General features: G+C 40.2%; 1 long non-coding RNA gene across 1 annotated transcript; it reads left to right on the top strand.

The window, feature by feature from the left end:
- Positions 1-923: 923 nt before the first annotated feature.
- Positions 924-8,646, top strand: LOC141950798 (uncharacterized). The gene is made up of 3 exons (XR_012631169.1): positions 924-1,124; positions 5,394-5,520; positions 6,359-8,646. It is a non-coding gene; the product is annotated as an uncharacterized LOC141950798 (long non-coding RNA).
- Positions 8,647-24,881: the final 16,235 nt, after the last annotated feature.

Below are 24,881 nucleotides of genomic sequence, written 5' to 3'. Positions count from 1 at the left end.
CTAGCATCTGCTACAGTATTTTATAAGGTAAGTAAAACTCAGTAAACTGAGTTTATATCAGTTATTCCCTATAGTTTTCCTCATGATAGTTATCTTGCATTTTTTCTGAATGCTACCCACCCTGCCTCCCCCATCATACTCCAGTGGAAATGAAATGCAGCTCAGTCCTGTCATCTGCTTCATCTTTTCCTTTTCCTACCATTATGGTCACCTGCCATGGCTGACCCTTACCCTTTGTCAGAATTTTGATCTTTTGGAGTAAAAACTCGGTGTATCTTATGAAATAAGTTGGAGATCATTAGGGTTTGTAAGAAATCAAAGGGCAATTCCAGACTGAAAGCAATGGAGGCTCTGACTGTAAACTTGTGAGGATGGCAGAGAGTAAATGGGGTGATTTGTCCCACTGAAATGCTTCAACCAAGTTTGAAAAATCATGGTTGGCAACTACGGAGCATGCAAGTATCAAAGGGAAGTATGGGTTAAAAGGAAAAATCTAGTAAAAGAATGTATCCTTTGTGCAGGGAGGTTATGCATTTAACAGATCTCTACTGAGTTACTTAATAACATACCAGATGCCAGCGACTTTACAGAAAAATGGAATTACTTAGAACTTCAGTGCTAAAACGTTAGCAGGCATTCCTCCTGACTGACCATACATGACTAGCGTATGAGACATTACTTCTGCCACAATAGTTCAAGTTTTGTGTTCTCTCTTTTCAGTGTTTTTATTGTGGATCTATGTAACTGTTCTGGCTGTGTTTGCCATGCAACAAATGGACATTCGTGTTCCATGAAATCACAGGCTGAGGACAGAGCCCTGCCATTTCACCACAGCTATAAATAGGCAAGCTTTAAGTGAACCCTCCCTTCTTGATCATCAAGTCTTGCGCTCTATTAGGGGCTGTGAGTGAAACTGAGGAGGGCGAAAATTGTTTCCCCAGCACTAATCACATTAAGAATTTCAAGCCTGGATGCCAGGAGGGTGATGAATAAGAGCTAAACGACCTTGATGGATCTTGAAGTTTCACTGGAATTTCCCTTGCCTTGAAAATGGAGCCTAGCCATGATAAGAAGTGCCACAGCTTTCTTCACTGATGGACCTTCAAAGAGATTCCTCCTTCAAGGTATATCAGACATGAGACTCCATGGAGAAGGAGGGTACTGGGGTTTTATTAAGGTAGTGGTCAAAATTTTAATTTTATCTCTCGTCATTTAGACAACAAAGCTGTAATAGCTGCACCACTAATACAGCTCTGTCAGACCATTTCAGAGAAAGGCTGGGGCTGAAGCCACCCTTTCCATCTCCTGCAATCCTCCCTGTAAAAGTCTCTGGAGCAAAATGCACCTGGTCATTTTTGTCCTTAGACCAGCACTGTTAGTTGTTTTTACAAATCTTAATGCAGGACTAAACCTCTGCTATGACCTTATTGGGAAATTGACCTTCAGGGAAAGTTGGAATTTGTCTGCAATTTTAAAAAAAAATCTTTTGTAATTTTTTTTTTTTATTTTATTTCTTCATGAACCACAGGGCATTAACTTTAATTGATTAGGTGTTTTCTTGATGAGCTTAAGTGACTCAAAGAAATGGTCTGGGGAAAAGAAACAAGTGGACTTTTTGTCCTTCTAAAGTCCACTTCGTTAATAAATTGGCTTTTCTTCAGTAATGTGATGTTAATTTTCCAGAAAACTTATGAGATACTTCTGCTAGTCCTTTAAATGCTTGCAAATATTTTGCAAACAGACCAGCATCCCACGTGTGCAGTGACTGCTGGACTACCTGAGAGAAGAGGATGACTTCACAGTTAAATTCACTGGATATGGACCAAAAAGTTCAAAACCTGCAGGGATTTCATGCACGAGCCTGCACAAACCATTTAATCCATTTTCACCTCAGGCTTCGTAACCAAACTCCCAACACACTAAACGTATTCTCTGACCAGTCTGCAACATCTTCACAGCCACGTCTCTGGGAGATTTCCAGTCCAGTCTGGGGACATGTGCTTAAACCAAGGTATAAATCCAGCCAGACTCACCACGACTCACCTCCCAACCTGTGCCCTTCCTGGGGCATGATTGGGATTTACCCACAGGAGCTGACCTTAATTCTTACAGCAAGTCCAGCAGCAGCAATAGCTCTGTCCTCTGCTCTCAGCTAGGGAGACCTTTCTAATCCTCACTCAGGTTCCTCCTTGGGACTTTGCTAAAATAAATTCCCCTTCAGTTATTGTTTGAGCTACACAGGATTTCTTGTTTATTAAGTTTTTTGTTCTGCAACTTGCAGACCACTTTCTGATTTAAAATGTGATTTAGATGTAGGGCCAGTCTTATTCTTGCATGGTTTTACCACCAGATTATGAAAGCTACTAATGGAATAGAAATGGTGCTAAACAAAAAATGAAGGCTCATCTAATCCCATGTCAGGACAACCTTTAAAAGAGGGCCTAAGAAAATACAGTTATTTTTAAATTAAATAGATTGGTACATTTACTAAAAGGAAAATTACAGAAAATATTAATGCACTTCTAAACAACTGACCTTTGAGCACATCATCCTGTGGTCGCATGCATGAAAGCGGGGAAAGCTGTATTATCTTCACTGGCTTGACTGAGATGTTAATAGGTATCTGGTTAATGAACCGGCACGCTTTCACTGGTACTCCAAGCTCACTGGGGCTGGATGCTGTTCAGTAAACAGAGGTCTGTGGGACCAGAAAGATTCCCAGATTTGTTTAGATTTTTCCAAGTGCATTCATGTTTCTCTTTAAATTCTGCAGTCCTCTTCTGAAAAGTTCTCAGAAAGAACAAATGGAAACAGCAATTTTTTGCAGATAAGAGGAAATCTAAACTAGACAGATCCCATCCACCCTACATGCTTTAACATTTTTCTTACCTGGTTGAGTAACAACTCTGTTATAAGTAGATCCCTTGCTTGTGTTGTATTTGTATTGTAGGTGAACCCTCATTGCAAAGAAAGAGCATGACTTAGGTGAGTCATCAGTTTAAGTACCTTAGTGGTTTAATACTTCCAAGCTGCTTTGGACTAAAAGTGTGAGGATCTAATTAGGTCTTAAATTTCAGTGACTGAGTCTACTGGCTGGAAGAGCCATCTACTTCTTGTCTCCTAAGCAATCAAAAGGAGTGGAACAATAGGAGTGGTGATTAGCTCACCCCAAGAACTCTGGCAGGGATATTATCTACCTAATGGGATTAGTATGACGAGCGCCTTTATAGTGCAAGCTAAATAAGAAGATGCTGATATCATGAGACAAATAAATAAATAAATAAATAAATTTTAAAAGTCAATGTGATTGGAGTAGGAATCTCCTGGCTATCTGCACATTTCATCTTACATTGCCAAGTGGTTCATGAGCCTGTGTAAAAGAAGGGTTTTTATTAGCTTTCATATCCTGTACATTCATTCTACCTCCTCCCCAGATACTCACCTCAGCTGACTTATGACAAGCACCATCTACCCTATCTGGAAGAAAAATAAACAGTTCTTGAGCCCTCATGGTACAAAAGGAAGTTTAGCTGGTACTCCAAAGCCCTGAACTGGGAGAAATTGATTGATTTATAGTATGAGGAATCCCACAACGAGTCTCTTACTTACATCAGTAGGTTGTAGATTTCATTCTGTTGAAAACAACTTTCTCATCCCCCAAGCATAAATTAATGAATCAATAATTTACTGAGTCAGTCAGCTAAATCTTTCAATAGAAGGGGAGAGGTGAAAAAGAAGTATGCTTCAGAGGAGCATTAATGTGTTATCCTCTTTATTTGGTGCAGTAATCACACTAATTAGGGCAACTTTTAATTAAACCATTTTCATCTAGATTGACTCACAAAATTGCAGTTATTAACAATAAGAAAACTAATGGCTCGTATATGCTGTAGTGGATTTTAATAACAGACATGTTAACTGTGAGAACTTGCACCCCACAAGTTTTTCAGAATAAGCAAGTGGGTGTGTTGCACCCACTGCACTGACAGAAATGTCACTATTGTCCACATTGTTTTTATTCCTTTTCCACAATAGCCTAACTCACTGTATATTTGCCTTCTTTGTCTAGCTTGACATTTGGTCCCACACGACCAAATAGTGTCTGGTCTGAGGTAACCAAGTAGGAGTTGGTTGCATTTTAGGGGTTTTTCTTCTTTCTTTCCTAAACAGGTCCACTTGATAACAGAGCAATGAGGCATTTTTGAATGCCACAGGGGCACCCAATGTGGGAAAGAAGACCCTACCTACATTTTTATGGTCTGTCCACACATGAAAAGGTGCCTTTACAAGATGTCCTTCTTCGTAGTCTAAACATGAAACCTGTAATTAAGTAGGAAAAACGAAGTTACCAAGCAGTAAGCACTAAAAAGGCTCATGCTTCAATAACGTTCTGTTTCTAGGAGCTCAGGTTAGCCTGAAAGGATAGAAATGGTGCAAAAAAGCAGGTCACAGCTATTTCTAGAAATCATGGAAGTGACTGGAGCCCCTTGATGCCAGGAACTGGAATTTCCAGACATTAAAGTAGCACTAGGGTATAGTATATCTGATGCCAAGGAGCTCACAATTATCATTAATTCAACCACAAGTAAGTGCATTTCAGGTAGTACTAAAAGGTTGGATTAAGACTACAATAGCAAGGACAGTCAGTTAAGGATAAAAGTCCAGACTGATGACCCAAGCTCTGCCCATCAGAATGTCTTGTGGAAAAGAGGCCCAATGACATAAACAAAGATCAGAATGATTTATCTCTTGCAGGTCTTGTTTTTCCTCTGTTTTGCAAATGAAGACATTTAAAAATGTACACGTTCTTCTGATTAGATTAGATTAGGTTTTTAATTACTTTTGCAGTCTTCCTTTAAAAGAGCCCTGAAATAGAACAGTAACTATTACTTACATATAATAGACATTTTATAGTCTTCCTAATTACATATATTTCACCAATAGCTATTATGTACAGTCAATTAAACATGCAGTTAAAACACCTTAAATTGCATACCATGGACCATACTGAGTAAATAAATAATTAGGGAGTTATTAAAATGCAAATTCCTAACATAAAGGAGCAATTATGGAAGAAGAAACTATTTTAGTTCATGACTTATTGACCATATCAGCTTTTCTGGGGGTTCCTTCTGCATTAATGTGAATGTTGCTGACACAATAGACAGAGCAGCAAAATGGTTTGTTTCAGTCAATGCCTAATTACTTACAGCTTTTAGATCCTGAGGTCTTGACTTAATGGATTGTAATGGCACAGAAGGGAAAAGGAAGCTCTTTGCACACCCAAAGACTTCATAACATTATGGAAAATAAACTTTATCTATTTTCTCTGTATCTACCTTTCTCTCTGCCTATTATTCAAAATTGGTCATTTTTTTCTTTTTTTTTTTCAGATTTTGCTAACACAAAAGGAACCATTCTGTTTGCCAGACTCATGTCAGTGAAAGCTGAGATCAATTGGAGCTTGGTTATCAGAAACTGGCATAGATCCCATCAGGGTTATGATCTTTCAAGCTACAGGTGAGTCCTAGCTGATGCATGAACTCCTGCTTTGGATTCATGGAGCTGCCTTTCACCTCCAGCTTCAGATGTGCCTCCTGGCTTTTGAACATATAGCTCAGCAATTTGACCACCCTGTCCAAGAGCCTATCCGAAACAACATCAGGGCTTATCTCTTATGGGCACACACATTTTGATCTCTTCAAACATAAGTCATTGGATGTTCACAGCTGGAGGGGTCTTGAAAATGTTGCCCAGGGAAATCTTTGCAGTGTTTTGTTTCAGAGCCACTTGTGTCCTGTTTAAATCATGAAGAGACAAATTACAGCTCAGGAGCTGTTTCCCTTGGACAATCAAAAAAGTTTGGTATATACACAGTTTCTCTGAGCTAATAATCAAATACAGAAACAAGCCCCTAGCGCCACATAAAGCGCGGAGGCTGTAGACCCTGAAAATAATTCAGTAAGCTAACAGAGGATCTGTCCACTGGTAGCGGTTAAACACAAAGGTTTGCTGCCTGCAGTTCATCAGCCCCAAAGCTACAGCTCAAGCAAAACCTGAAGGAAAACTGAGGGAGGACAACGCCCTGCTCTGCCCTTGCTATGTGTGTGCTTGCAGGACACAATGATGGGCAAAACGGTCCTTTTGGCCTGACCCACTGCAGGTCTTCTTTACCACGGGTTATGGGTATCCAAGGCTGGACTGGGCCCCACAGACAGGGCTGTCCCACCAGGCAGTGCTCAAGCATCTCACGCACTTCTTGCTATGTGGAGTTAACAGCTGCTTTTCTATCATGGTCTATGAGATCTATGTTATTTCTGAAACACAGCACGTTTTGTTTGTTTTCTTGTCCCTACAGAGACCAGACCAGTGAACTTGCTGCATAAATCAGAGAAACTCTTGCCCTTTAGAGTATGTAGAGTGGAGCTGTGTGTGTGCATTACTACAATATATATGCTTTGCCATCAACTTCTTTTGTCTCTCTCCAAAAGAAAACTAAGATTTAATGTATTAAGGATCATTTTCCTTTGCAGTAAGGCATGCTGTGTATGCTGAATGAATTTTATTCATATAAGGAACAGACTCAGATTCTTAAACTGATAGTGTTTTCAGTGTTACCCTAAATGTTTAAAATTAATTTCAAGTCCTCCACTTTCCTACAAATATATTTTCTTCAAGATTTAAGAGGAAATTCCTATGTGTTTCTGCTCCTGACAAATTATATTGGCATTATTTTATTGACATCAATTCCAGCTTTGTTGCAATAACTTTCTTCTGATGCTGTGTTCTTTGCTATGACTTGGCTAGACTTACCAAGAAAATTAAAATTAGAGGAAGAGTTACAGTTCAGAAAATATTCATTGCCATATTAATTACATATAAAAGTAATTTTTACAAATCATGTATTGCAAAATTCCACCAGGAAAAAAAAAAAACAAAAACACGTAGCAGTTGGAATAAAACAGTTGGTTACCTTTCAGTTTTATTGGCATGTACAATGTGATTGCATCAAGCCAGATCCTCAGTTAGTGAAAACTAGAAAAACTGTATTGCCTCCAGCATCCACTGCTTCAACCAGAAATAAATAAATCTTTGGCTGTTTTATTGTATGTGCAAGGCAAATAAAATCAGAGGTATTTTTTTAAAGATCATTGCTTAGTGAGGGGGAAAAAGACAAAAAATACTGTCTGAAAATATTCCCATTTAGGGAAGTAATGCACTCCCAGGCATCTCACCGAGTCCATTCAGCAGACACACAGTATAGTGGTTGAGTTAAAAATGTGGGGATATGGGACTGAAACCATGCAATGAGTAGGAGATGAACACACACCTTGTGGACTGCAGAATCTGTGCAAAGCTTGAGAATGTTACCACAGTGTACTGATTATTTTGAAGCTTTTCTTTTCTAACTGATCATGGCTATACAAGGTCACATCTTTAGCCAGTGGAGCTTCCCCTAACTAAAACCAGTGCTGCTTCCTAAAGCCCCTGCTAGGTTGGAGATACAGGCTTAAGCAAGGCAGGACAAAGAGGAAAACTAATGAAGAATGACTTTGTACACATACTGTAATCTCTCCAACAACTTCAACTTCACAAGTTTCAGGAGGAAACTCATCTAATCACTGTAAATTTTTCCTATTTAAAAAGGACAAATAGTTCCTCGCAAGACCATGAGAATTAATTTGGTATGCAATGTAACTAGTTTCAGTAAATTCAGGAAATCGTGTGTGGCATACTTTTGTGGAAAAAAAATCCATACTCGCCACTGCTTTTCCTTAGCTCTCCATTTTCAGCTCTATATGTTGAAAAACCACATGGGTCATATCTAATTAAATGTGGACTCCTCTGATAAAGTATCTTTGCCTTGGTTTAGATATCAGCAGCAGTAACTCTGATATGATCAATTCTTTCAGAGCTACAATAGACATAACGTGTTCTGTAAGGTACGCAAGGCTGGGACTACAGGAACTTGAATTCAGCTCCTAACTGAGCAACATGCACCCTACATGGTTCTTGTCTGCCCACTCTGGCTTCTCCATATCTATGAAATAACTTCCCCATCTCATGGTACTATTGGCTGGCTGAAATCTGTTAATGAATATAAGGTGCTTAGATGAGTATGTGGATAGATAAGTAAAAGGAGAATTCAAACTCTTTATTTCATTAGTGTCCCAGTCTTTAACTGCTACTCCACACTAAGAAAATGTTAGAAATATATAATGTACTCATGTCGTGTTGTCTTGCAAGCAAATGTTAAAAGAACCACAGTAACCAATTTAAAATATGCGTGAATACATACAGTATGTTTACATTGGTAAACCCAGTCTGTTTGTACTAGGAAGCATTTTTAGCAAATAATTTTATTTATAACTTCTGTGCAAGCATTCCAGACATAGGTGGTCTGTAAATTCCAGAAGACACTATTTTAAAAGGAATTCTTCAACTAAAAAATGAAAGTAATAATATCCTCTTGAGGTGCTAGATACTGCTCCAGCTGGTACCAAGTGTTAATCTTTGGAGAAGTGAACTCATTTTTGTTTTGACACTAAGATAAAGTTCTATGATTTCACAGTGAAAACATTATCTATCCTCGCTCTTTCTACCTCCAATAAAGTTTTACAAGCAATAAAACGGCCTAGAGATCAGCTATCTTCCTGTTGGTGCCTTTGAATATTTCCTTTTGATGCCTACCGCACAGAAACCTCCCCAGTGAATTACTGCAAGGAACACTTTAATACCACTTCTCAATTTAGTTATTTAGTCTGAGCTAGAGAGTCTGGAGGATAGACAGACACTGGGAATAGCACACTTGTTAAAGGCAAGAATAGTCCCAGATAGGAGGAAATCTAGGTTAAATTTGGATTTAAAGCAACTTTTGCTTTCCAAGTACTGGATGATTTCTCCTTGGCTTCTCTTGGCTTGTTCCCTTCAAAGGCTGAAAATGAGTTTTACCCCCACGCCCAGACACTGGTGCCTTCCCCAGGTGGCAAAGCAAGAGTGGAGGATCAGCTTCACTCTGCGGTGGTTTGTAATAGGCTTCACTCTAAACATATAATGACACTGGCGACGGGGTAACTCCCACTTCCTACCCTAAATAACTCTCTTGGGGATGATCCAGTTCGTTCTTAGCCAAGCACCACGTCCTTTCTAACTGGTATAGCTTTCCTACTAAAGTAGCAATTAGGAGAAACATTGCCAATTAGCTAATTGCATTTCTCACAGCTGCCTCAGTACAGATTGCCTTATATGTCATAAACTTCTCTAGGCTTTACAAATGACTTATCTCGGAAGTATTTTTTACAAGCAATGTGTTCATTTATATTCTAATTCCAGGAAAGTTGTTGGCTTTCCTGTTCCAGCCTGTGTAGAACAATGCACCCATCCAGATTTCCTCACAGGGTTTTCTAGCCCTACGCTCACAGAGACCTGAACCAGAGCCTCAGCACCCTCCCGTTCAGGAAATCCCTGTTGGTGCTGCACACAGGAGAATATCCACAGGAACACGTCTCCATAAAGCTGCACTAGTTCTAGTCCCCCTTGAGCATCCGCCTCTGCCTACCATCAGGACAGGATATGGTTCTATATGGCTTGTGAGAGCTGGAACTACCCAAAATGGCAATTCTTGGCTTATTATGCTTTTAAGCTTTTAGCAGAAGTGCATCAGCCATGTTAGTCACTTCCTCCCCTTCCTTCTGGAGCCCGTTACAGGAAAGAAGGAACAATGCACCCTTGTGCAATTCAACCCTTGCCTGGTAGGCAACATGGGGCAGTGGTGGCACGTGGCACTAGGACACTCACCCAAGCACAGCTGCCCAGAGATGGAGCAGGAGCAGTGGTGGAAGAGCCAGATCTGAGGGGATGTTCAAGGTGATGTCATTCAGACTTTCTAAGATCATCTTGGATTCATAGGCATCCTGACATCTTGACCCTGTCTAACAAAAGCTGTGGTTGCACGGCTGTAATGTTCACAATCTGGAGCTGTCAGAATGTGACATATTTTTAAACTGATATCTGTCCTACTTCTGCTCATGTTTATTTACACCATTGTGCAAAAAGACTCTTCTCCAGAGAAATACTCCCATCCCATGAATCCTTGTGGGTATAAACCAGACCTCTGCAGTTCTGATTGGCTCAAGCCACTGATTGAAGCAGAGGGGTTGAACTAAACAGCCAAAAAAATAATGCTTCCACTAGAATAATATGGCCTAAGCACTGTGCATGATAAGGTCCATTCTGTGCTGCAGAGGAATTTTTCAGTGAGAGTCTACAAGTAAGGTTTTTTTCAAACTGGACTAGTAATCACTCAAAAGATCTGAACTTCCACCAAGTCCAGGCCAAGATGTTAAGAAATCCAATCTTGGCAGGACTTTTCAGAGGATGGTTATGTATGGGCTGGTGACATGGAGTTGCAGGCAACTAGGGAAATTAGACCTTCCTTCAGGTAAATAATGGAGAGCATCTACTCTGCCTTGACCAATTCTACTGTTGCCTCCAATGGAAAATACAGGCCCTCCCATGGTTTATTTCTTCTTTCTAGACTATATAAAATGAGTTATTATGAGGGTAGATCAAGAACCTCAAACAAGGAATCATGGGGCAAGAAATACATAAAAACCGAGTGCCAGGTATTGTTGCTCACTGTCACAAACCATCACAAGCCCGTATCCTGTGAGAACTGGAGGAGTTAAGCTTCTTTATTTTACCCAAGAATGAGCATAAATGGTTGTCTTTAACTAAATTTTCCACAGATATATTCTTTAATTCCAGTAAGAATTCCCATATTTTCCAGATCTGTACTGCCTAACCTTTCACTGTATCTTTTTTAATTGCATTTTAGCGGCAAAGATATTTTTGTTATTTTGTGTGAGTTCAGCTCCTGCCAATATTTCAACACAATTGCTAGGTCCTGCACATACTTAAAACGATAGGCTTGTGCTGCCTTTCATCTGAAGCCAAATGGGTTTTAATATAGTTATCTCTTTAAAAGCAGTGTTCCCCCTCCTCATTTGCTGCTTCACCAAAACAGGGCAGGCAGGAAATTCTTCATCTAACTTTCATTCATAAACTGGCTTGTAGTAGCTGTTGCAGACGACCATTGAAAGCAATACCAAAAAATCTCATTGGTTTAAATGGGTCATGGATCAGGCCCAAATAGCTTTCTGGACCTTTATCTAAGTTTTGGGGTTTTCCAAAATATTTATAAAGTAATACTGCTCCTTGGCTGGCTGAAATGTAACCTTTCACGTTTTTGGAGACTCTGTTCTTCATTTAGCTGGATAAAAAATACTGGAGACCATACTGGAGTTTCTAAACACAGACCAGAGGACCTTAATTTCAAACCTGCTCATTAACAGGTAGGGTTTGGCGTATGCTACCCATCTTGGAGGAGGATCACTCGCTGCTGGAGCTCCTCACGTTGAGTGGCCAGCCTGGGCCAAACTGCTGTTAACTCTCCAGACCCACTCATTTGCTTCTTGTGCAAATATTTACCCTGGCCCAAAATGATACAAAAGGTTGTGTCCCAAACCATCCTTTCTGTAATAAGTGCATGAAGGGGACACAGTAGAACCAGTGCTGGATCCTATGTATTTCCACGCATAGTCTTACTCCATCCGAACTAGAGGGAGGGAAGAGAAGGCACACGTGATGGTGATGGGGATGGGAAACTGTCCTGTTTACTGAAGGGAAACACCGAGATAAATTATTCACATCTCGCATAGGTCGACTCATAAAGGGGCCTTGTATGCAGACTTGTGTTACTGCAGAGTCTCAGTAGCACATAGCTACCAATCCCCCAGAAGAAAGGGCCTAAGCAGTAAAAAACAAGATTACTCTCCTGTATTTGGGTTTTTTACTGAATTGGGAAAGATTTTAAATGTCATTGTCAGGAAACAGAAGACAGCAACATTTGCCTATAGAACGAAAAGGAAAGGATGCCAAAGAAATGGTTTGCAGAATGGGAGGGAAGGGAAACATCCTTAAAACCATGGTGTAAGCCCTGCTGCTTGCATTCCCCCACCCCATCAGAGCCCAGACCCCACTCCTTGCTCATCCAGGTCCAGTTTTCCAGGCTGCAAAGGCTGGAGTTACTCACATTTTGATTTTCGGTTCAGATGACAAATTCCACTTTATTCCCAGGGTATATTACTAAAACACTTTGAGCCACGGAGTGAGTTGGCCTTTTCAGACACCCTGTGCTCTAAGGAGACAGCCATTTGTACAAAAGTCTGTGCAGTGTATATGGGCATTTAGTAGGGAGATTAATATTAAAATACTCAGCTATCCAGTGAACTTATTAGGATAATGCAATGACTTGAGTCTAGATGTTAGAGTTCACTTAAAGTTCACTGACTATTATGGGACTGATGGTATATAGAATAGCTTAATCTTACCGTGGGAAAACTAAAATCATGTAGGGGAAAATTAGGCAAGACATGGAGGATAAACTTCCATTCCTATGAGAGATACCATGGGACATGCCAAAAAAGGCAGAAAAGGAACCATTTACTTCCAATGCAGTGGGAAAGGCTACGCCGTTACCAACACATACAGTAGCCATTTGCAATCTCGATCTGTTTTGTAGACATTTTGCAAAAGCAGGGAGGAGAAAAAAAGCTGCTTTATGTTTCTTTTGCAGGCACACAATGCAGAGGGGAAACCAGAGATTCAAAAGACAGCTCTGTTTTGCAGGCTAAAGATTCCTGCTTCGTTTACTGACAGGACCTTTCTATGCATAAGAGGAGACCTCCCACACCTTAAATTACTGCACTGAATGGATTTACATTCTGCTTTATCCTCTGCATTCCAGCTCCTGCCCTTAGCCTTGTGATTGTGTGCATGCGACTCCACCGGCTGCACGTCCCAGAGAACTCAGGTCCCCCCCACCAATAAAACCCAGAACCAAAGCTGTAGGAAAAAAAGAATCCTCATTTAGATACAACCTTCCCAAGTGCCCCTGCTTCCCCAAGTGAAATTAAACTTGCAGAAGAAAATATTTGAGAGAAAGTTAAAGCTAATGAAAGCTGCACAAGGTACTTTGGCTTCACTCGTCTGGAGAAGAAAAGTATAGCTCTAGGCAAGCAGGAGCTTGTTGAGTTTTAAGAAATGTTACCTGCTTAAAGGCAGGTAAAATCTGGCATAAGCTGTTAATCCATCATTCACGTTTTTACATGCCAAACTCCTGTAAATGTTTTTCTACCACATCCTGTCTCCTCCTTCCCCAGCTGAAAAATAATAATAATTTTGGAAGGGCATGAATTAGGCCTGTCATTCTTTTTTCTTTTTTTCTTTTTTTTCTTATCCTTAAACTACATCATATAAACTCCCTATCTCTCGGAGGACTTGATCCTGTGCTCCTAGTCAGGGGGCAAAATTCACCATGACTTCAATTTGAAGTGAGACTCTGAGTTTTCTTCCAAGAGAGAAAAACTAAAGCCTTCTTCTGGCCCATCATATATTCCCGGCCATCATCAGGATAGCACTTTGGTCAGCTACCAAGTGACCCAGACAAGGCTTTCGAGCAAGAGATCCTGAACATGTTCACCCCAGGCAGAGGCAGAAGGGAAAGGGGAAGGGAGAGAGAGGTTGATAATGATATGAAAAATGGGGCAAGGCCAGATTTGAGTAACCTTAGCCTCAGCAAGGAGAAGTGTTGACAAAACAGTCAGCCCGCTGCCAAGGCATTATTCTGGATGAACAGTCCCTGACAGCAGGTTTCAGCACGGCCAGCAGCAGGATGGATCTCTTGCTGTGCCGATGCTCATTTGGGCAGCACTGATGTTGTGTCCTTTGGACCTTCCCATCTCCTGCATGCGTGCATACGAGCACATCCAGTCTCCTCAGAGTAAGAGGGAAGATGACTTTTTTTTTACTATGAATTAGAGCGATTTTGTGAAGAGTTTAGCACCCCATGTTTGCACAGAGACTAGTGGGGATGACATCCACTGCTCACTGCTCTAAACCTATGGATTATTTCAGGGCCAGTCTCACTTTCTAATGGCAGACTGGATCACTATCTGATGATTTCCACATTGAGACCAGTCACCTAGTGACTCTAGAGACATCCCCATTTGGTCTCTCTAGCATTACCTCTGCAACAGGCTCCATTCCCCTTTGCAGAAGTTGAGTCTTACAGTAGCAGTGCCACACCAAGTCCAGTGACAGCCCCCTCCTTCCCACGCACCCCCACGTGCTGGTTACCATCCTTTCGCAGGTCTGCGGTATTGCAGACTCCCTGGTTCACAGCTCACCTCTCCAGATGCAAGTAACAGCTGGAGCACCTGGACTTTGTAACACAATTCTGCTGCGAGCCAGACACTAAAAGAAATATGTAGATCTAACAAAACATCCGAACTCCCCAGTGCACCTGCAAGCCCTAAGTTTCTTTATCGCTCCTTAGCATTCCTTGGTCAGAGTCCTCAAGGGTGCTTGCAGTCTCCCCACCTGCACAGGGCTTTCGCGTCAATTCAGCCCTCCCTCAGCCTCCTTTCTCTTTGCTTAAAGTCTTCTCTCCTCTGTAAGATAGCTCGTAAGATTATGTTCCTTTCTGCTCTCCTCCTAAGCAGCATCACTACTTTTGCCTAATTTCTAGGGATGTGATCTGATATTTAGTGCCACATTTGGCAGGCAGGCTGATTTCCCTGACCAGTAGCACTTCCAAGTGCTCACAGCATCACCCATGGGTAAGGCCTTCTGCTACTACAGGGAGATAAAGACTACAGAGAAAGTCAAAGACTCCCACATGGAAAACACAGTTGACAGAGTTGTATAAAATACACAACCTCTATTTAGATCCTTTGGCTTGTCGAGCTATGCTTTTCCATGGATTTTATTTTCCCCAGAAGTAACAAAGTTATGTATAACACCTTTTAAAAGGCATTTGACATTTACCATATCTATGGAAATATGAGTTGCCTCCCTGATTTCCTGTTTACAGTGTCACCTGTCTGTGGAATGAATAATCCCACAGAGGCATTGGTCTGTAGCAGAATACTTTTCTTTTAAGAATTGTACACACAGAAGAGAGCATTGACACATTCTAACTTTAGGTCTATCTCAAGGCCAAGCTCTCTATAGTGTCAATGCAGCCTCCAGAGAGCAATTCAGGATACCTAAGCTAAAAGTCCTAAATTAAGCCACGTGAATACTTCCCAAAGTGTCAAGGACTCCACACTCAGCGTAAGGAGAGATCCCAGTATGAATGAACCAGGAGGAGTCATTGACCTTAAGAAGACCAGGATTTTCATTCACAAATTTAATGATCTTTTGTTAAAGTGAATGCTGGGGTTTTTAAAGCCATTTATGAACTTCCTTCAGAGTTTTATGAATCTGCATGGAATAATTAAGCAAACAAATCTAGTCCCATGCTAAGTTAATTACATGCCTTGTGGTTTCATATGTATTTTTCTCCCTTTCATAGTTACCTTTTAATATCTCCTCATATTTCTTTCTGACTTTTCTGTATTACTTTCTTTAGTCTTCAGGAAACCCATTATTACTCATGGGACTAAGTAATCAAATAAGTCTCACTGAGTGCAATTAATCTCTTCAGCTAGGAGGCTGACTGTGAGATGGCTTTCACCTTTATTTTTTTCAGTTGCTATGGATCAGCACAGCTTCCCGCTAAACTCACGTCTCCATGTCCCTCTGGACCCTGCGATACGTAGGACCTCAAGCCGGGGAGAGTTTCCACCACTCCTGGACAACTATGAACTGACTCCTTACATTTGACTATGTTGAGCAAGGAGGGAAAGGAGGGCTTATTGCAGTATTTCAACGATACCCTTAATGAGGCAAATGATTTATCTTCAGAAAGGACAGATTAATGATAGTTCTATTAAATGTGTGGATTTAAAATGTTAATATTGCAACAGAATTATAGCTAAGTGCATTTTTATGCAGCTTGGCAGAGTCATCACCCTGGGGACAGGGCTTTCCATCTGAGCTCAGAAGACCAGTTCTGGGGCCAAATATTACCCTGTGTCCTACAGAAACATTAGATAAAAGAGATTTAAATCTTCCAGAATGTTTGGAGATATACCTAGACTTCAGTGAAATTTTGACAGTGTCTCATGGTATTCTTATCAGCAAGTTTAAGAAACGGATTGAAAATAAAATTATGCAAAATGAGAACACAAAACCACAAACTGTTCTCAGGAAGACCTATCTAGAGATTACTCTTAGAAGACAAGTGTAAAGGTTAGGATATTCTGAAAGCCTGTTATTGGTCTGATACTTTTAATAATAAATCATACAATTGACTAGATAATATACTTATTAAATTTGGAGATGGCATCAAGCTAGAAGGTCTGCAATTCGTAAAGATCTTACAGATTGGAGAAATGGCCAAGAAAGGATGAAAGTCAGTAAGGACAAATAAAATTTTCTACAATTAGGCATAAATAATTGATTTCACAAATACAGGATGTGATTAACCATTGACATACCAGTTCTGCATGCAAGAACCTGAGGTTTATAGCAGATCACAAGTTAAGCATGGGTCAGGAATGTCCATGTTACAACAAATGCACAAATGCACCCGTGAGATGTAATACCCAGGAGTCTCGTCTCTAACACACACACACACACACACACATCCACATCATGCTGGGAATGCCTCAGCTGAGAGATTTCATCCTATTTTAGCACCACAGTTTAAGAAAGATGTGGGCCATTGGCAAGAGTCCAGAGGACAGTAGGGATGACCAAAGGTCTTGAAAACAAGGACCACTGAAGTTCAAGGGTTGTTTAGTCTAGAGAAGGAGACAGAAAGTCTTCAAGTATGTGAGACCTATAGGGAGGGAAGACACAAATTCTTGTCCTTTTCCATTATGGATGGGACAAGAAGAAATTTTCATGAGTTGCAACAAGGGACATCCTGCTTAGGCATTAGGAAAACTTTCCAGTGGTAAGGATAACGCACTGGAAGAGATTGCCTATGGAAGCTGTGAAGTTCCTATTTATTTGAGTTTTTTAAACTGCTAGCAGAGCACAGAGGACAAGTAATCCTCCCCTGGGGCAGAGGGATGAACTTGATGACCTCTTGAGGTCCCTTCCAGCCTGTTTTCTGTGCCTCTGTGTAAGCAAGACAAGAAACAAATGAGCATGGGAAAATATCCTGTAGCAAAATACTATAGATCCAGTTCACATAGCTTTGAAGGGCAAGTCAAAAATTAATTGATCTTTAAGGAATTTTAAGCAAAAAATATGCTATTGCTCTCCTAAAGATGTTACATAGATATTTCATAGCAGTGTAGTACTTATAAATTATACCACTATACTGCTGAAGCAAGTGGGAGGACAGTGGGAATATAAAGCTACTCTGTGGTGTGGCTATAGCCAGGGAATTTTAGTATAAAGGAAAGAATCAAATTTTTCCCCATTTAATCCCACAGAGCAAAACTGGCCCATGTATTTACAGAGGGAACATTTTCCTTTCTTGATGGGAAGTGGTGCAATGAAGTATACAAGACCTGCTCACCAGGCAGGGCTCAGCCCAGGCTGCGAGACAGGGGAAACCACTGCCCTGTGCCAGCTTTCAGCCCTCTCAAAGGAGCTGCAGAAAGTCTGGTCTACTGCCGGGGTGGAGAATAAATTGCAATCTTTACTTGGAAGAATATCTCCTACTGCCTGTTGGTGTATGTACCACTAGTATTTGAACCAGTATTGAGTATTTGAGTACTCAGACAATTATTCAAAAGAGGTGAACCTGGGAGACATTTCTAGGCAGAACCAGGAGAACCGGTGAGACAAAGAGCAAATTTAGAGATTTACAAGCTGCTATGTCTGACCAGGAGTAGTTAAATTCTGAAGATGTTACACTTTCTACATTTGTCTTGTAAGCTATTTAACTGCATAAAAACTGAATAAAACATGAGTATTTTTGACTGCACAATCTTATGTTCACCTTACCCTATGGGAAGGATAGGCTTGCAACCCTTTCTGAGTGAAGCTCCTGCTAATTAAATTGTCATGAAGATAAATATTAAAGTAACAACTCAAAGGAAAAAGTTAAGCTAGGCTGTTATAGATGGCATCACACTGACTAATCATTTCCCACCACTCCTATTGGACTAAATACCTCTGGAAAGCTCTTATTCATACAAACTCATGCAGTTTACAGAGCTTTCTTGATTTAATGAGACATGTATTCTGATAGCCATATAGGAAATATTACACAAGACAGAAGGAAAGAGAATATAATACAATAAGAGGGAAAAAAAAATCACCCTTCAGAATTACCCACTGCAAAGATGATGCTCATTATGTAATTGAAGAGCTTGCTGCATTTCAGACATTTAATTTTTATTTTGGTTTCTTTCTGCAGCAAATATTTATAGCCCTCTCCTTCACTTACAAGAACATCCAGTGGTATTTTAAAAGGATTTAAATAAGCAGTGTGTCCATGTTAATATCCACTCTGCAATCATTTTGACTCAGTTTTCTGGGAGTTATTTTTTCTCAGTGATGGCAAATGAAAACTTCTGCCAGACTGAGATGGGATCTGTCAGATGGGGGTAAACAAAGCATCACGTTGACAAGCCAAATGCACTTATCTGTATTTCAATAAAATTTTAGTTCAAGTCATATCAATACAGAAGGTGGGGTGGGAATTGTTTTAGGTGCACTTTGCATTTCTTAAGTGTGGACCTATAGTCATGCTTTAATGCTATTCTTCCTTATTCTGCTACTGAAGGCTACATGCAGAAGATAAGCATGCCATTTTTTTTTCATTCAGGGTGTTAGTTCCCTGAATATGCACCAGGCATCACCAGAAAATTAGAGAAGTGTAACCAGTGGGTGAGGAGAGGGGACCTCTGACATCTGAACCTCTTTTTTTTTTTTTGTGCACCTGATGAGTACCTGCTAGTCTACACTGGCTTTTTTTACATCTTCTGGAAATCAGGCCTCTGGAGAGCATTCAGGGTGCTCCAGATTACTCAGTGTTCTTGAACGCATAGGTCTAGGTGACTGGCCAAGGTCGTGGGGAAAATTGGAAGTGAAAAACAGACTTCTGTGCCCATTGCTCTCATCAGTCACTGCCCAATGGAAAACACTACTGAGATAATACAACTACTGTCTGAAGCTCACTCACTCACTCACTCATGCCTTTAGAGGACTGGATGTGCTAACCCAGACTTTTTCACATCTCATTTACATCCCTGCATTGGGCCAAGTGTCCATTTCAGAGACATGCATGATAAATGGTGGTGAAAAATCACATTTCATTTCAGTATCAGGTATTATACAAAAGGCAAGTTAAATAGCATCAATCTATTATAAATGTTATAGGAAGGTTGTTCTGTTTTGGAAATACAGTAAAACATTTTCAGCATTTTAGGGAGTGCTCATTCCTTTGAGTTTTACCACATAGAACTGGATAAATAATTTAAACAAACATTGTGAACAGTTTTGCAAAATGCACTTAATGAATTATTCAATGAGCTCTATTTGATCATCCTCAGACACAATACTGCTGTCAACAGCAATGCAGAAATTTCTAAGTAGGTCTTAAATATTCATTTTTCCCCATTTGAGAAATAATGTGTACTCTGTCCTATCACCCATGTTAGCATGTCTTAGAGAGAAATAGTTTCACAAGTTGTCATCTCTCCCTGTATTTGTGTTAAACTTTAAATTTAAGATTAGATTATCTCTTACATATATTTTTTTAAAGATAAGTGTAGGAAAATGTTTGCTGTGCCAGTTAAAACCATGTCTACAATGTAAAAGTGAGTGCATCTCTGGATTCGAATAGTTACATAAAAACACAAGAGAAACAATGGAGAAGGAATGGCATTCCTGGAATGCAGTCCAGATGTATATGGGCTGGGTAAGGCTAGATAAAGTTTTAGAATAAACTCTGCAGTAATAATCACTTAAGACAAAAGGTCTCTAAAGCTCTAATTGCTGATGTAATCCTTGGGTCTTAAGGCGAGATGTCTGAAATTTAGAACAGAAATGAGTGCTATGTGATTTTGCTGACAGGTAGTGAAAAAAAAATTGTGGATATTGAAAGGGAAAGCATGAAAATGAATATTCCCCAAATTTCACATTAGGCGTGAGAAGCTGCTAGAAAGGAAGCAAGTTTCCCACTGGGCTCCTTGGGGACCACAATTACTCCAGATTTATATTTAATATCTGCCTGATGAAGGCAGTTTGATGCAGGATTCGGCAGCAAGAAGAGAAATGAGAATAAAGGCACAAAGTGGAGCAAAACTATGGCACTAGACTTTATCATCCACTATAATCCTTTTTTCTTTACCTGTATGACAAGGCTCACAACCAAGGTAGTTTCCCCTCACAACCCATCTCTGGTAGCGGGAAGGCAGAAAGAGAGGGAAAATACCCATGTGCCAGCTCTGATTCTCTGGTCCTTGGACTGGTTTTATACTGGATCTGTTTTTTGCTGACTCTGCAGCAGCACAATAGCTCCACTGGGGTGGATCAACTTGAAAAACCAATGCATCACCACTGACTGAAGCAGTGGCATGTACTAATGCAGGGCCTTCACCTTGAAAGCCAGAATGTACACCTACCCAGCCAACAGCCCCAGGGTCATTGTCGTTTGTAAGTCTGAAGGGTCTCTAGTTCTGTCACAACAGAATAATGCGGTTCTACAACACTTGAATTCAGGTAAAATTAGACCTAATGTAGAACTTCCTAATGCCTCCAGAAACAACTGACATTCATTTAACATCATACCTCTGGTCCTGACTGCACCATATCCCATTTTCAATATTTCCTCCCCCCACAACATCCCATGAATATCAGACGGAGAGATCTGTTGGATATTTGGCTCCCACCTGCTGCTCAAAAGCCAGAAAGGAGTTAGAGCAGGCAGCAGAAATCTGACTCAGAGTCGTGTAAGGAGAACACTTCCTTACAGGAACGTTAACTTTCACTATAGCTTTGAAGAGATATTGTAGTAATTGGAGATCTTTGGAGAAAAGAGTGTATTGTATGTATTTATATACAAAAATTAATTTATACACTGAACAATGGGGATGTTAGATATTACAGGAAGGACAGACTCACTCATGTGAGGGCCCATATGCACTTCTTCAACTTGTATTTTTCTAGCTTGAAACTTTCTCACACCTGTTAGCTTTTCTTCACTAAGAAGTATCTCTTCAAATACAATAAAATTAAAAAAGAAGAAAAACATTGCAGTTTTTACCAAAAACTCTCAAGCCTGTAAGTGATGTGCTTTTCTTTTATGATGAGGTGAAACTTTAAAGATTCTGAAAGGAAGTTAGTTTAACCTCAGCATCAGAAAGCTTTGTTTGCAAGTTAATGTACTGGTATTATTTGAATTGCAAGAGTACTGCAGCTCCTTCAGTCTGATGACTTAAAAGAGACTGAGGATGCCAAACTCTTGAGAGCCTCTGTTCTCCATCTCAGCTGTTTTGTTTCAAAGTCATCCAAGACTGCTGCAGAGCCCAGAAAGAACCCCAAATCTCCCACATCACCTTTGTCTCGTTACCAGATGAAACATTATGCCTGGTGTTGTAACAAATGCATGAGTCTGCAGCAGGCAGAGAAACTGAAGATTTCCTCTTCGTGCAACTGTCCATGTTTTTGCCTAGCTGGGTACATGGCTGCTCATTTTTTATTCTTACATCTTACCAGAATTTGGATTAATAGCATTCAGGCCACATAAAGACAATCAGCCGCAGAGATTGTTTGTGGGGTTCTTTTTAATTGATGTTTTCAGGCAGCAAGTGCTGTTTAAATCTAACCCTAGATTTAAATCCATGTGTCTAGAAGGTAAAGGCTGGAATGCTTTTCCAGAGCCCTCAGATTAACAACCTTGCTATAAAACTCATAGGTGTGATTATTTATTAATTTTCAACCCAACCCTTTAGCAATGAATACAAAGTTGACTGGTGCAGATGTAGCACTGATTTGTTAGTGCTTCACCAGTCTTTTAGTTAATCCATTGAGGTTTTCTTTTTCCCTAGAACTAATAACCTTTCTTGCTACTTTTACATGTCTCTCTTTACTGTACAAGATTCTCAATTCTTCATCCATACAGAAATGTGTCAGACAAGCCTGTGCTGTTGGGAGATGTTGACTACATTGTGGAGGTATTGTGCTACTTAAGTTTCTGTGCATGAACAGAATATGTAGCAGCTACACATTACACTAAGTGTCCCCTTAATATTTTCATTGGAATGCTCTGCAGCAGCTTGTTACCCTGTTCAAAGACAAAATATATAACTTAACAATTTACTCCTAGAAGGTATGCTTGACATCCCCCTCCACTTAACCCCAAATCACAGGAACCACAGTCTAAGGTAAGAGGGCAATTCAGTCCTGGCCCTCAACAAGTCTTAATAGTTCCTTTTTGCAGCAAACACTGCCAAATGTGGTCAAATACATACCTGGGCGGTGGTTTAGAAGTGCAGTTGGCTGCCAGCAAAGCACTAAGTTGGGATCACTGAACTTTTTTAATTTCTCAAATGCTGCAGAAAGAACTCAGGGGACAAGAATGAAAAAAAAAAAAAAAATAAAGGGAGGGAGGGAGGGAGGGAGGGAGGGAAAATTAAAAGACATCTGTGGAATAAACTCCAGGACCATCTGGGCAAATCCTATTGAATAGGGTTGGTAGTGAGATGTTGATGCACTCTCACCCATGTACCTTGACTGAGGAAGAACCCAGGGATTTGGCCCTGTTAGATTATATTTCCAGGAAAGATTTTAAAGCAAGCATTAAACTAGAAATGTCAGGAAATGTAACATCTGGTACAGGACTAGGGAGTATTTTAAAGAAATGGAATGTCAAAATAAATGTCTTTGTATCTCTATCTTACTTAAGCATAAACTACTGAAAATCTCTGTCTTACTAGTTCACATAGTACAAGTTACAGCTCAGTAAATTTATAAGTCTGCTGCTTTTGCTGTCTTGATACTCTATCAGTCCAACTCCAGCTGATTCTGGACTGAGATTAGATACAGCCCTGCTTTCCATCTGTGTCGATAAAATGAGAGAAAATGAAATTATTTCTGCAATCTTGTAATTCCATTTCACTTGCTGATTATCAAGAGTTGGCAAGGGCAATGACAGAGACAAAATCCCCAAGGTCACTCCAGCACAACTGTGCCTCCTTATCCTGAAAGACTTCTCTTGCTCTCTTCTAAATTAGTTCATGTGGGAAAAGAAAGATAGGAAAAAAAAATTAAAAGGAGTACAGACATATCCAATATTCCAAAAGAAAATAACAAGACCATGTCAAATTGCTTTATGTGCCCTTCTGAAAAAACATGCATGTTCAAACAGGCGCTGCAAAAGTATTTGCCTTGCTCACTCTGAACAATGGAGAAGAAACTCCTGTGTGCAAGGGGAAACATCACTTGTAGTTGTATCGTAAGCTTCTCTTTCAAATCAGGAGGAAATCTTGGGGGGTGAAGACCTGCAGGATTTTGTAGGGGATCATACCTAACACTTACAAGCAAACTGTATCTCCTAATGAGAACTACAATGTGAGATCTGGATCCACTAGTGTATGTGCCCTGTTACATATCTATATGAAAGTTATTGTAAGCTTTCTGCAAAGCAGACTGTTTTCCAGGTATCCTAACCTCCATGGAAACTTGATAATCAGCATACTAGGATTCAATTATCCAAACATCTACTGATACAGACTCCCAACAAACTCCCATCTATTTGAAAGTCTGTTTCATATTCCATGAGATTTGTTTTCAGTTCTGGTGACAACAAACTTTCTTGTGAAGTCTATCTGGGTCAAGTTTTCAATCTGCTTTTATGAACAAAATTTACTTGGGAACATCGTGATGTGATGAATATGAGCTTAAGTATCTGTCAATAAAAGCCAATTCATTCTTCAGTATCAATATGGATTCAGTTTTTGCTTGCAAGTCATACTAAAAGCTGAATCATACTGAATCTTCAAGTTATACATACAGAAAAACAAAGCAAGTTTGCAGAGACCTGGCACTAAAGTTCTTAAATCTTCAGTGTTTGTGAAGTTAGAGAGGCAAAGCCAGAGCTGGAGTTTTGTAATCTCTCAAGCCAATCAATACAAAAGATAAGCACAGAAGACATGCACAGATAAATAAAAAAGAGAAGTGGAGGTACCCAGGACGTTAGCTTTGAAAACCAAAATATATAATACGATGGTTTTCTATTGCTTCCTTGGTCACATGTCTTTGTTAAAGCAGATGCCTGCAGGGTCAGGAATGTAGTCAATAAATAGGTCGGAAAGCGTGAACTTCTACTGTAACAGCCTGCAGGTCTGCTGGCCAGCCAGCACCGATGCTGAGTAAGCAAAATGCTGCAGGCAACATGTTTTGCTGTCTTGACCCCCAGAATGGTTGCAGCAACAGCAGCTTTCCTTGCTTGTCAGAGCTCTGCGGTGTTTGCTTGCTCCCAGCCACGGTGCTGCCACCCGAGAGGAAGCACACACATTTCCTAACTTGGCCCCCAAAGCAAACTCATACCTGTGGCTTGGCCAGCAGAAGAGGACCGTGAGGGAGATAGACAGTATCTGGATAAATCATCTCTGCTTGATGTTCTCTGCATGTTGAGATAAAAGGTTTTAATAGGGTAAGGACAATAATAAGGATAATAGGACAGCTCCCTCTATGTGTGGTTGAAGATTATCCCGGAGAAATGCGAAGTGATGCATGTGCAGGCAGATAAATAGCAGCTGCAAACTCTGCAGACACCATCACAGATGGAGGTTAGCAACCTACGGGTGTCTCTTTCAGTTCTGCAAGAAGAAGAAGAAAAAAACCCCTGTAAATTGGAAGAATCACAGTGAAAAGGGAGAGAATAAACATGAAGGATGGAAAGATAATTATAAAAGTATGTTGCACACATTCACAGCAGTGAAGCTTTCTCATCTGTTAAAAAACAC

The sequence above is a fragment of the Strix uralensis genome, chromosome 16 (genome assembly GCF_047716275.1).
Source record: "Strix uralensis isolate ZFMK-TIS-50842 chromosome 16, bStrUra1, whole genome shotgun sequence".
Classification (NCBI taxonomy): Eukaryota; Metazoa; Chordata; class Aves; order Strigiformes; family Strigidae; genus Strix; species Strix uralensis.
Note: the sequence above shows the minus strand (reverse complement) of the source record. Positions and strands in the feature narration are given on the sequence as shown.